Here is a 12,527-nt window from a genome sequence, read left to right as displayed (position 1 = left end):
CCGCGTTTCGTATTATTCTTAGTAGAGTAAGCGATCTATTGTCGGACACCATCTATAATCGGACACGTTTTCTCAGAAACTACTACGCCGAATCGTCTGAACTTTGGTGTGGAGAAACCTTACACTTAGGCTAATAATGCATTAAAAGATAAGCCTGCTAGCTTTTGTGGTTCCTTTGTTACAGCCGATTAAAGTGACTGTCCGAAAACCTCTAATATCGGAAGTTTACCTCTTTTATCGGACACCGCCTAGCAATCACCCACTAAAAAAACGAAAATCCCCACAACCACCACCATCTATTAGGGTAAGCCATGTACTTTCAAAGTAGTCATATTTATTTCCTTTCCTTCATTCATAAGCGGAGCTACAATCGTAAATGTTCGGGTGTGTCGTGACCTCAATAATCGGACGCCCTGGATTTCCAAATTTTCGTATTTTTGGCGGGACTTTCTGTTCAAAAACCCTTTGTTGTTCGAGCAGTAGATACCAGAGCAGGTATGACTCCCAAGTTATGTATAGTTGTTGTACATACGTAACTCTCGGACTTGTAGCTATATTATTGTAGTGGTTGAATAAGTTATTATACAATAAAACAACAGCTAGCTAGCTAGTCTCTAGCTACTAAGTAATGCTGTGTAAATAACGGTGTGCACTTGGCATTATTTTACTCTGTAGCATAAATAATTGGCATTATTTTACGCTGTAGCACAAGTGATAAACTGTAATAGTGATTACTATATTATTATAGCTCATATGTGGCAGTGTCCTCCATTACACCAACGGATATTTGTATCCAAGGCTCAACATGACCACAACACTCTAAGTCGTCAGCATGATAGACCTGGAACTTACAAGAATTGGACAGAAGAAAATATGGAAAAGGCTTTGAGAGCAGTTGTTATTCATAAGTCAAGCATCCGGCGGGCAGCATTGGATTACAGTGTACCAAAGTCTACTCTTGGTGATAGGGTACTCGGCAGAGTTCAACCAGGTAGCAGAAGTGGTCCAGAACGACTACTCAGTGATACAGAAGAGGTTGAACTCGTAGCATTTGTGAGACGGTGCTCAGCAATAGGGTACCCGAAGACAAGGAAGGATATGATTGAGTTGGTTCAAAGAATTGCAGAGAGTAGAGGTGTTGATCGACAGATATCAAATGGTTGGTGGGAGAAATTTTGCACACGGAATCCTAGTATTACTTTAAGAGCCTCAGTTCCATTATCCAAGGCTAGAGCTGAAGCCACAGATTCAGAAATCATAGATGGCTACTTTGACCTATTAGAGAAGACAATGGCAGAGTATGACTTACTGGACAAGCCATGTCAAGTGTTTAATGCTGATGAAAGTGGCTTCCCCTTAGCACCAAAACCATTGAAAGCAGTTCACTGTTCTGGAGAACATACAACTCATGCAATCAATTCAGGTAATAAGGCACAGATTACTGTGCTAGCCTGTGTTAGTGCAGGAGGGCATAGTCTTCCACCCATGGTTATCTGGGATAAGAAAGTTCTGAGTCCTGAGCTTACTAATGGTGAGATACCTGGCACGATATATGGTCTTTCTGACAAAGGATGGATAGATCAAGAGCTATTTAAACTTTGGTTTCACCATCACTTTCTATGGTATGCACCAACTGTCAGACCACTTCTTTTATTAATGGATGGGCATTCATCACATTACTTTCCAGACACCATACATATGGCTGCTAAAGAAAGGTGGTTTTATTTGTCTTGCCTCCAAATACCACCCATTTGACCCAGCCCCTTGATAAAGGATGTTTTGGTCCTTTGAAGGCAAAATGGAGTGAAGTTTGTCATAAATACACTACAACTACTGGAAAGGCTGTCAACAGATTTGTCTTTTCCAAGCTACTGAATGAAGCGTGGAAACAATCCATGTCTACAAGTAACATAATAGGTGGATTTAAGACAACCGGAGTTCATCCAATTGACAGAACTGCCATAACTATTCAGCCAAAGGAAACTGCTGCTAAAGATGAACTAGGTTTCATTCCACTTTGCAGCCCAATGCCTAGTGCATTGGAAAAGCCAAGAAAGCTTCCTACCTTTACTGAGGTGGAACTTGAGAGATTTCAAGAAAGATATGAATTAGAGGCAAAAAATCCACAAGCCGACAATCGGTACCAACAGTGGGTAAAAATGTACCATCCTGATCAGCAAATACAAGAACCTGATACCACTAGTAGTACAGTGAAGGCGTTAATGCCTTCTCCCGCTCCAGCAATTGAAAAGTTCTTTCCAGTGCTGCCTAACCCTGTTTTGCCATCAGTTAAGTCAGCATCTTGTGGAAGGGTACTGACCAGCTGTGAAAATCTCAAATTTTTGGAAGAGAAAAAACAAAAGAAGGATGAAGAAATAAAGAAAAAGGAAGAGCGAAAAAGGCTAAGGGAAGAGCGGAAGATGCAAAAAGAACAGCAACAATGTGCAAAGAATCAGCAGAGGAAAACTAAAGCAACAGGTTTGGCACAATACAGCGGTATGTTCTATACCATATGCGTATTTTGTACCGTACGCGTATGGTATGTACCATACGCGTATGGTACATACCATACGCGTACGGTACGATTTTCCGTACCATACGCATACGGTATAGGCATACGCGTATGGTACGTACCATATGCGTATTATGCCTTTTCTCAATGTCTTCTAGCCTTGCCATTACCTAGCTACAATGGGTCTACCTTTACAGGTATTTTTAGCTGAGTAAACTTAGAACACAACAAAATAATCTGCTTAACTGTAACTATAAATTTATTCATCAGCACGTTGCACACATGCATGTTATCCTTGCCTTGCCCATGCAGTTCCCATATAGTGCTACTGATGTACGTAAATCTTATGTACATGATCACACGTTGTCTGCAGAACTTCACATGAATGGTACTGTGTATGCTACTTTAGCTATCAGATGGTCTCAATTATAAGTGTGGATAACTGACAATTTACAACACAATTGGGTATAGAGAGCAATTACAACGTACATGATAGCTAGTAAGTTCAAACTGAATTATACATAATTATACTGCTTGTGCAAAGCTAACAACTTAAAAAATGAACTTCAGAAGTGTCATCAGTTGTGCAACATGGCCCCTTACTGTCTTTGCATAATATTATTTATCCGGCTGCTATATATACACTCTTCTTTTGAGGATCCAATTTCTTGTTTACATACTTTTCTTTTTTATACATACTGTAAATAGTACCACCACTCACATTCATCACAATGGACCTGCAGCACAAATTAATGTGGATTTTGTTAACTTTAAAGAGTATACATTCAGATAAGATTAGCTAAAAAATTGGTTCGATTTGGATGCAAATTAATATGGTCGCTATGTTTTAACCAATCAGAATGCAGTATTTTTGATGTGTATTGGATACTGAATCATATCAATATCTATAATATGTTTATGTTGAGCTACAACGCTACGTCTACTGGCTTAGTGTTTATATCACTTAGAACCATGCATTCAATGATATTCATTGAAATAATCATGAATATCAGTATGCTGGAAACAGTTCTACAAGAGCCTTACAGAAAAGGCAGCACAGACCACTGTATATAATATTATTAATCAATAACTGAAAGCACACAATAACAACTAACTAACTCTTACACATGCAATATTTATATTACAAGCATTCATAAATTACATCACAGTTATATTACATCATGTTACATCATTACATCATTAACTCTATTACAGGTATGAAGGAGGAGTAGCATTATGTAATAATGGCCTGATTTTTGAATTTTCATTGTATCAATTAAACAATGGGTCATGAATCCAATAGGAAGCAATATATGTGTAGCAATTGCAGCCACAATGTACTGTGTGGAAGAAGAAACAAAATTAAAATTTACCATAAATTTTCAGTGTATGTGGTTGCTATGCAACAGCTAGATAATTTTAACTCAATTATTCTAAAGAGTATGCATTATACCAGCTTGTGTAGTTTAAAAGCAATAGCATTTTCCACTGTGGAGAAATGAAGTCATTTATTATAAAAATTCAAGATGGGAATCCATGGGTGCATGGTGGCACTATTGTATTGAAACTGCCAGATACTTTGATGAAATGAAATACATTTGTTGAGCTGACAATGAGATACATTTGTTATAGATTACACCAATGACTAGAAATCAAGGCTTATTATATTTAGCCCCCTATAGCTTCCTTTGATTTATACTTTTATGACTTACTGCATGTACATAAGTGATATCATTTTTCGTGAAGTTTCCAACCCAGTTGATTATTTCATCTTTATTAATTTTCACTATGTATAGAATTCTTATCAGATCCTACTAGATCAGCAGGACTTAACACAATTCAAGACTGGATCTGCCAGAATTATTGTTTTTATCATATAGCTACCGAGACTGTGGAACAGTACACCAATAACTGATCTATCTCATAAATTAAATTTATATTGAAAAATTATTATTTGGAATGTTCCATTAATAAATTTGCCAGCAATAAATTTTATACTTAGTATATAGTCCCTGCTGCAAATTAATGCTCCTGTTTTATATGAACTATTTCATTATTTAACTATAGGATTCTTCCTATATACCCCTTAAAATTTTACCTATATACTAGTAATTTTATATGTCCAGCTCGAGGTACAGCTACCAGTGCTAGACACTGGTGACACCGGTAGACCCGCAGTTCTGAAAGTATTATTCAATAGCTATTGCAATTAAACTTTGTGTACAATTCTGTAAAGCATTAATTTAAATAGGTATATACCATTTATCTTTGCATAATGTTTACAAATACATGATCAAGTCATTTGATGACTGTAGTAGAATGCTGCAGATGGTCTCAAGCAAATGTCTGGTCCAATTCATTCATTCAGCAGTAGCTATCAGTGCTTATTCTATGATTTGGCAGAAGTGCATGGTATCAGTGCATGATACCCTTGAGTCTAGACCCTTGCAGTTATGTTGTAGCTATATATTGTCCTAACAAAATAAGATGTCATGCAGTTTCATCACTTATATCATGCCATCAATATTCTTTTATTTTAAATTGCATAATATAGCTAGGTATGCATCATGCAGTAAAGAAAGTTATATCTTAACCACAGTAAAGCAAAATACATCTTAGCCTTTAGAGAATAGAATAACCATGATCAGATCAAAATATGACTGCTCTATTAGAGTATCTCGATCTTCACTGAACAGAAACCGCTAAGCCAGTCTAGGAGACTAGCCCCTCAGTTCCCCCTCCCTGAAAGGAAATGAAGGCAGAGCGCCATCCAGCATAGTCAATAGGTATGCACATGGCAGTGTAAAAACCTTCTGCTTGATATTATACGCATAGCTACCATGCAGGTTAGCTATACTCATATGGTACGAAATGCTGTACCATACGCGTATGGTTGTACCGTACGCGTATACGCATATGGTATGTACCATACGCGTATGGTACAAAATACGCATATGGTATAGAACAGGTATAATGTATTTCGCGGACTGGACTCACGCACTGAGCTGGAAACAGCTTTTAAACAATAATCCAGGAATTATCCATCTCTTGCAACACTGGAGACACCACTATTGAACTACAACTGCTGATACTGCTCTTCCTTACAGGTAAACAAACTAGCGGTGCACTAATTAATTAGAATACACTTACGATACACGAGTACTAGCAGTGATAAAGCATGGTAGAGGCTATTGTTGTAGCTTAGATGTTTTTCCTTTATTGCTTTAGCACTAGTGCTAGGGTTGTAGAGATGAGCCAGTAATAATTCTTAGCAGGGTAGCTAGGTGGCACCGCCCACTAGCGAGGTGATGGGGCTATGTAAATAAACTGACTCATCACTACAGTCCCAACACCAGTGCTAAGTACTGGAGCAACAAAGGAAAAACAGCTTAGCTACAACAATAGCCTCTATCACACTTTATCACTGCTATAGTACATTCATGACGTTGAGCTAAACCCTCAAAAACATTTAATAACTCATGGATGCAATTACACACGATCTTGAAATTTGGCTCATCTGTAGTACTGCTTGACCCACTAAAAATGCTTCAAAATCTTTTTGTTCAAATGTTTGACATAATATTTATGGCCAGTCAAAAATTTTCACAATATATCCTATGGGGAAGCCTTATAAGTGCAGTGTCCATTACAGCCCTTTCCTGAACTTGTAATGGAGCCAAACCGCACGTGTCTGTTGTTGACACCTTTGCTGTTATCAATAATCATCTGTTTGGCTGAAATGTTAACTCTGCTGAGAAAAAAAATCCACTTTTGATTTTTATCTGTTTTTCAGGATTCAGCTCAACGTGAACATACTATAGTACTCGTGTATCGTAAGTGTATTCTAATAAATTAGTGCAAGTGCTAGTTTGTTAACTTGTAAGGAAGAGCAGTATCAGCAGTTGTAGCTCGATAGTGGTGTCTCCAGTGTTGCAAGAGATGGATAATTCCTGGATTGTTGTTTAAAAGCAGTTTCCAGCTCAGTGCGTGAGTCCAGTCCGCGAGTCCAGTCCGCGAAATACATTAGGCCACTCCAAGTCATACCTTAGTTTCTGGTCACTCCCAAGCCTACAAATGGATGCGGGCGGGCGGATGATCAGGACTTCAGGACTATAGACTCTACTGTGACTATATACTGTATGGTATTATTATTTGCTCAATTTAGCAAATTCATGTTGATTTTGTTTTTAGTCAAACTTAACCAACAACATAAGTAGTTGTGCTTCGGCAAAAAATGCACTAGGAAAGTTGTTGATGGATCATGGCTAGCTATACACTGATGTATAGCATTTAAGTATATTTATTTATTTATTTAGAATATACTATATAGGAAATGTTTTGCTCATGTAGCTACTTATGCTTTCCAAGTGAAATAAATGTCTCATTAGCTATGTCAGGAAAGTATTACTATGACTTATAGCTAAGTTGTTCAAATGATCATGATCCAAAATGAAATTTAACTTCTATTTTCACATCAGAAATTCTTCATTCAAATGTGAAGTCTTAGCCCACTAGCTATGTGTTTCCAGCCTTCTATTCAGCAAACCTTGAGAAAAGTAACTGTCAAAGTTTTGAGTCATTGAGTGCTCCAGACTAGTGTTTTTTAGTGATCATCTGGGAATGTTTAAACTATAAGGGTTTCTACTTGCCAATCTAATTTTAGTTATGGAAAAGTTTAAGTTTAAGCTTACCGAATGTTGCCGGCTTTCCATACCCCTGTAGTGTTCAGTGATAAGGAATTTGAAGTTACTAGACTAATCATTAGAGGACTACATTTGAATTATAAAGTTAAAGCTATGGCCCATCTGCATGGACTAGTAGTTAATGCTACTGAAATTACTTTGGTTACAGAAGCATTAGCTAGTAACAGTTATAATCTGAACAGCTATATAATCAAGGACAAAACTAGCTATAGTTAGAAACATTTTATTAGTGTGGCATATATACCTAATATTAGAGTTAAGAGTAGTGTGACTGCTCTATTGGAATCCCTGACTGCTCTATTAGAGTATCTCGATCTTTTGCAGTAAAAAATAAGTGTCTTGCTGGGTCACATGCACTTAAGCACCTGTAATATTAATAATAGCCCTCATAAACTAGGGTTCCAGGTTTACCATGCGGGCGGGTGACCAGAAACTAAGGTTTGACTTGGTGTGGCCTTAGGCCCAATACAGCAGATAGTATAGATAATTTGAATGTCAATTTTCCAAATGTTGAATGACTTTTCATTTAGAGCATTTTGTATGCACTGTTACAGAGCTCTATTATATATCAAAGAATGGCTGTTTGGTTTGACAGTTAAGCAAAATAATATCCTTCTCCCAAACTACTTTGTACTGCACCTGCATGTAACCCTAATATGTAGCTAAACTGTGTGTTAGTCATTGTGTATGCAATACCTATATATAGCCATAATAATTATATAGATTTTATTATACCACCATAAAATGCTCTGCTCATATAGTTTAAATCAAAGTATATTACCAATATTATTATATTATTGTTACACAGTACAAGATGTATCCATGTTTTCAGAGGAAGAGATCAAGAAGTTTCAGAAAAGGTTGGAAAATGGATATGATTTACAGCAGGATCCGAAATATAATCTTTGGTTAAGTAGCCAAACTGAAAGCCATGATACACCAATCAGCAAAACCTGTGAAACTGACAAGAGCAAGAAATGTAAGTAACTCAATGCCTTATAATATAGAGTTATAAATGGTATATTCATTGCAATAATTAAATAAATTATTGATTTTATTAATATAATACTCACACGTGTAAAATTTGCAGGTGGAAAACAAAACTCGTGTACCGCTGGGAGCTGCTCTCACCCAAGGTCAAGAAATTGGGTTGCATGTGAGAAATGCACTGAATGGCATCACTGTTTATGTGCTGGAATACCAAGAACAACAGTCAAAAAGGATGACTATCACTACATTTGCCACTTCTGCAGTCAATGATTTTTAAGCTCATGCATGCAGATATAGTTTGAAGTTAACTACTTTGTCTACATTATAGGCTTGTCATAACAGTTACATTATAGTGCATACATGCATGTTATAAATCCAGTGTTTTTAATCTACTAATTAATCAGCTAGCTAATTATACTGAATGTCGGTGTAATTACTATAGCTATGTGTGTGAAGCAACACAGCAGCCCTCCATAGCTAATTGAAAATGATGGTAAAATTTTATGTCTCAAAGAAAGTACAACTATATCTTTTATACACCTTTCATTTTCAAACTGATTTTGACTAAAAGTATAACTTCCAACTCCTAAAACAACGTGAAACAAAATATCACTCCGTCCGATTATAGAGTTCGCTACACACCCACACATTTACTATAGTAGCTCCGCTTATGAATGGAAGGAATAAACAAACTATGGCTGCTTTGAAAGTACATGTGTTACCCTAACAGATGGTGGTGGTTGTGGGGAATTTCGTCTTTTAGTGGATGATTGCTAGGCGGTGTCCGATAAAAGAGGTAAACTTCCGATATTAGAGGTTTTCGGACAGTCACTTTAATCGGCTATAGCAAAGCAACCACAAAAGCTACCAGGCTCATCTTTTAGTATATTATTAGGCTAAGTGTAACGTTTGTCCACACCAAAGTTCAGAGGACTCGGCTTAGTAGTTTCTGAGAAAACGTGTCCGATTATAGATGGTGTCCGACAATAGATCGCTTACTCTACTTGGTTGTATAATTATCAATTTTTCCAAAGATGGGTAACACAAAAGGCAATACTGCCTGTACAAGGTGATCCCCAACACAGAACATACATTCACATGTACAATTACACACAAACAAATACAAAAGGAACATGAACTACTTAATAATTACAAAATCAATAAACCTAATTACAAAAAAAAGATAATGTTTTAACCTAGTCTTAAAACTGCCAGCAGTCCTTTGAGATAAAATTTCAAAAGGAATTGAGTTCCAAAGAAAAGGTGTAGTCACAAAAAATGAGTGCCGAAATGCGTTGATAGTTGACGACGCAAGATTTAATGTCAAAGTATGTGACCTCGTAGCCAATGTGTTAAAATGAAAATACCTTGAGAAATTGATGGCAGTTCTTTTATGATAAATGGAGTAGAGGGTCCAGATAGATATGTAGCTTCGACGTGTTTTAAGTGAAGGCCATCCCAGTTCACTGATGCAAACCGACGACGACTTAGACCATTTTTGAGCAGCTGCATCCCAAAAGCTTTTAATCCAGCGTGCAGCTCTCTTTTGCACTGATTCCAGCAAACTAATATCCTGTGCTGTGTACGGCGCCCACACTACGCAAGCATATTCAAGGTAGGGTCTAACGTGTGCTATGCGCGTTGCCAATCCTTTATTACGTGTATTATCTATGTTGGCATGGAGCAAGTGAAGGACCGTGATTTTGTCTCTAATAGAGAGAGGAGTGGAGTGCTCACAAGCAATTTAGTAACTCTTCCTACTGAGTTACTGGTTTACATACTTTCTTTTCTAACTGGCGCCGGTCAGTCAAGAGCTGGCCAAAATGCGTTATTTCGCGAAACTGAGTTTCGTAGTGTTTGTGAGACGCCATCGTTGTGGAGGAACTTTTCCTGGCCACAGTTTGATGTCAGGGAGGAACGTTGTGTGAAAAATGTGTTGAAAATGTGTGGTGAACAAGTTAGGAGATTGTCATTTTCTCATCACGTGATGCCATCTAAATTGATAGCAATGTTGAAGTGTTGCAGCAATCTTGTACAGCTCAGTATTCCAACCAGTAAAGTAAATACTGATCAACTGGGGAAATCTATAGAACCTATGAGGAACCTAGAGAGTCTTGATGTTCTATGGTATCATGATGATGACATTAATCCTTTACTGTTGATTAGTGCTAAACTAAAGGAACTCACAATAAGAGAAAAGGCTAAAAAGCAAACACATGGTCCTCCCATTTCTCATTCCTTTGATGTAGCACTGCATCTATGGATGGACAAGTGGGTAAAAGAAGGATTTCATCCACAAACATTGAATGTTGTTAGTATTGTAGACATTCCATCAACAAAATTAGTAGAGCAATGGGTTCATTCCAATCCTAGTTCACCACCTGGTCACATTGGCTGTTTTAATGTGTATCGTAGCCTTAAGGCTCCTATGGATCTTTATCCTGCATTACCAGAGTTTCAGTTGCAGTTTGGTCAATCATGTACTCTTCCATATGTGAAAGCCAGCAAATGTGGGCTATTAGGCTTGGAAAAGGATCTGTTATTACTGACCAGTTGTAGCGATGGTGACAATGTACTATACAGAGCAAGAATTGTGATGTTGAGTAACATTATTATCCTTAATGAAGGCAATCGTCTGAAAAGTGATACGACCAGTCTTACTTTTGTAACGCACTTTGATGCTTCTCTTTGTGTATTAATTCATTCTGGTCATCTTGAACAGCTAGCCATGATGTGTCCTAATTTATACCAACTAAACTTAAAAGACAATTGTAATTGCTTAAAGAGCTTACAAGGGCTCTGTGCGATTGCCAGATGTGGTAAGCTCCAAGCTCTAAATCTGTTAGGAATATCAATTAAGCATGTTGAGAATTATGTTCAACTATGGGAAATATTGATTAACCTGAAGCTGCTCTATCTGGCCATTGAAGCATGCATTTTGTTACTATTTGGAGAAGATGACTATACTAGGTTACTGGTCTTGTATTCGAAATGTTCAAATTTGACAGGGTTAGAATCATATCATGGGGGTTATTCTTGTGACGATTGTGAAGGCTTTGTTTGTGAGCAGTCATCATCATCACTACTATCCAACTTTCCATCACTTACCCATTGTTTTACAACAGATGTTCAACACATCACTCTGCAAGATGTTCTCAGAAGTTGTAGAAATCTTAAATGCTTTAGGTATTCCAATCTTCATTCATCGCTTAGGCTAGAATTACCACAAAATTGTGCCACTTTGGAGCAGTTATGTGTTGACTCCATGGGAATAGGTGTACCCAACAGTTTCATGGATACAATATCGGCTCATGGTGGACTGGTACATGTAGTGTTGTGTGTATTTTCAGTTACCACTGTAGGCATTACTACTCTTATTGCAAATTCTCCAAAGCTTGAAACATGTCATATTTATGCATTTTATATCTGCACCCCAGAAGGTGGTAATCTGTTAAACCTAAGAGATTACAGTCCAACTCTGAAAAGTAAATTTTCTAACAGGAAACTGTTTACTTGTGGCAGTTGCTATTTGACACAAGGAGTAACACAAGGAACAGCATCATTCTTTCGTAAGCGCTATATTCTAAGTGATGTCTTGATGGAGCATGACACAGATCTTACTTCGCTGCTACTCTGACTGACATTATTCAATACATATAAGCATATACATGTATTATGTAACTTCACAGTATATAGCTTGTAATTGGTTGGGAAATAATTATCTTGACTTAGTTTGGGGACATGGTCTTGATAATTGAAAAGCTTGTTTGCAGCACTATCCATAGTGTATTTTTGTCCTAGGTTTTGCTTTGTAAGTAAAATAATTATCAGTGAAGTGGATTAGCTATAAAATTGGCCCAGATGTAGAGGATCACCTTGTAAACAAATATGGATATTGGGCCAATGCAGACCATGCCCGCTTTGATAGGTTCCGCCCACTCAACTACACTAACAAAATACTAATGTTTAATCTTGCAATAAACAAAGAAAATGACAAAGTGAACATGAACTCTCTACCATATGATATAGAATTACACTTACCTATTTGGTATAGCAGACATGGCCAAAATGCACTCTGTGTGTAGTATTTTTTACCGAGAACATAGTTTCAACAGTATAACGTAGTATGAATGAATTATTAGACTCTCATCAGTTGTGAACTCGTTGATGTTTTATGCAACCATGTAGATGCTCTCATATATACTTTAATTCATTGAAGAAGTGTTAAAGGTAGGAAAACATACTGTACATACTAGGAAATATATTCAACCATATTATTAACGTCTTGTATAGTACTGTACATAGCTATAATATACTTTTAC

The 12,527-nt window shown here is 37.1% G+C and overlaps 1 pseudogene; it reads left to right on the top strand.

Annotated features, from left to right (window-relative positions):
• The first annotated feature begins 754 nt into the window (after window positions 1–754).
• LOC136239085 (uncharacterized) lies at window positions 755–8,605 on the top strand (annotated as a pseudogene).
• The last annotated feature ends 3,922 nt before the right edge of the window (window positions 8,606–12,527 follow it).

Source organism: Dysidea avara, chromosome 11 (assembly GCF_963678975.1).
Source record: "Dysidea avara chromosome 11, odDysAvar1.4, whole genome shotgun sequence".
In the NCBI taxonomy this organism is placed as follows: domain Eukaryota; kingdom Metazoa; phylum Porifera; class Demospongiae; order Dictyoceratida; family Dysideidae; genus Dysidea; species Dysidea avara.
The sequence above is the reverse complement of the archived record's forward strand: the minus strand, read 5'-3'. Positions and strand labels throughout refer to the sequence as shown.